This window comes from Solanum tuberosum, unplaced genomic scaffold, assembly GCF_000226075.1.
Source record: "Solanum tuberosum cultivar DM 1-3 516 R44 unplaced genomic scaffold, SolTub_3.0 scf00019, whole genome shotgun sequence".
Taxonomy (NCBI): domain Eukaryota; kingdom Viridiplantae; phylum Streptophyta; class Magnoliopsida; order Solanales; family Solanaceae; genus Solanum; species Solanum tuberosum.
This window is the reverse complement of record NW_006238945.1, coordinates 530,908-533,099: the sequence shown is the minus strand read 5'-3', so window position 1 is coordinate 533,099 and position 2,192 is coordinate 530,908.

Genomic DNA, 2,192 nt, shown 5'->3' with positions numbered 1-2,192 from the left:
GCTCTGATTACCAAGTTTGTTACGACCTAGTGGTACCCCCTACATGTAACATGGCAAATAGAACCCCAAAGGACTCCATGTAAGCCACTTAGCATATAACAACATAATATAATAGAAAAGTAAGGAAATTTAAAACATTTTCCCATACAACCAAAGTCTCATAAAACGAAGCAAAAGTCTATTACACTTGTCTCAAACCATCTAATAGTTGAAAGATAGTTAGGGACACAACCCATACAAAAGTCTAAACATAAAAGAAATACATAAAAGGAAAGGGTGATCAAGTCCTCGATGTTATGAGGACTCACCAAAAATTCGTTTCTTGATCTATTATGAACCTAGCCACGAGGATGGAAGTCAATATATCTGAACCTTACACGTAACACCCCAGAATTTTTTTTGAACTAAGACTCGAACCGTTCTTCATAGTGAGTGAGATTTTACAAAGGAATTAAAAATTTATCAAGTGTTAAGGTCACTAGATGTAGCACCTTGAATTCCCAAAAGAACTAAATTGGAAATAGCAAAATTCAAAATTTTAAAAGTTATGAGTTTTGGGTCAACTTAGGATGACCATAACTCTCAGTATAGGATTATTTAGGTAGGCTAAAAGATATATAATGAAAGGTTTTTAAATAATATTTCCAACGCCACCGAGTTTTCTAAGTTTCGAGGTCGGATGAGTAAGATATTCCCTTTAGAAGTTGGGCTGTCCAATTAAGGAAAGTTATCCGAAAATATGAGGGGTATTTTGGTCTTTTCCTTACCCAATTGGATTTAAGCATTTTTAGTAAGGATTTAGGAGTCTAAACAGATTAAAATTAGTTTCATTCATCCACAAAATTGGTTAGGATTAAAGAGATTATTCAAGAGTTAAAAAGGTTCAACGTTTCAAGTGTTCGTTCAAGAAATTCAAGATTTCACCAATAACCTAGTTCTTTGACGTATGTAAGCGTCCACAGTGTTGGGTTCGTTCACCCACACTCCAATCATGATTTATTCAGAAAAATTTCATTCTTGAAAGTTAAGTATTTAAGTTCTTGATGAGTTCTTGAAGTTTTCTTATCGATTATGTTTTGATGTAAGATTCTACTTGGGTCAACTTGAAACGACCATATCTCTAAGAATATAAAAAGTTACGTGAGCCATAACCTATCCAATTAAAGGTATTTGAATCTACTTTCCAACGCCACCAATTTTGCGTTAATAGAATTTCTGAGTAAAAAGAAATGATTATTTTAGTAGCCTATACAGTGCTGTTACGAATTAACCGACGGGAAAACATTAAAAAATGTTGTTTTTGTTTTTTTTACTTCCAAGAAAACCCTAAACGAATTTCATGACTAATAAAAGACTCAAACAAATTAAATTTTCATCTTTTATTCCATCATTCTCCTCTCTCTCAAACCGTAGGGCAAAACCCTAATGAAAATCATAATTCTTGGCCATTGACATTTCAAGAAAACTAATTCAAGAATCTCAAGAAAGGTTTTCTCGATCATTTACCTTCAAGCTAGGGTTTCAACTAATTATGTTTTTCTTCAAGATTCTTCTAGAATTTTGTTATTTTTCAAGTATGTAAGGCTATCATAGTGTTGGACTAGTTCTTACTCACGCCCTACATCTTCTTTCAAATCAGTAAAAGAGAAATCTAGGATTCTTTCCCTAGATTTGAGTATTCTTGAGATAAGTTAATTTTGAGTTCGCGAGTTCATGTTTTGCTTAAAATTTCTATTCCTAATTATCGAATTGCTATATTTTTATTGAGATCCTTCATATCATGAATCATAACTCTTGAATTCACAATTCAAATTCAAGAGAGAGTTAAGAGTAGAGTTCAAGAAAGCCTTTGAGTTTAATTGTGAGTCCTTCGAGATCCATCATCGATTTGACTTAAGTTTTGAGTAAGTAAGTATGAGAATGAGAATAGTCATATACATGAGTTCCTTATTGATATTTTAAGTCCTTCAGTTGAGTAGTTCATGCTTATAATTCTGCATGAACCCTTTAAGTTGAGTATTCTCGAAATGAGTAATATCATTGACTCCTTGAGTTCTGGAGTTGTTGAGTTCCAAGTATTGAGTTCTATGCATAGTTATTAAAAACCTTGAATTGAGTCGTTCACGTCCGTAATTCGGCATGAACCTTATTTTAAGAAGTCTTTTTAGAAATTATTTTAAAACTTATTTTAA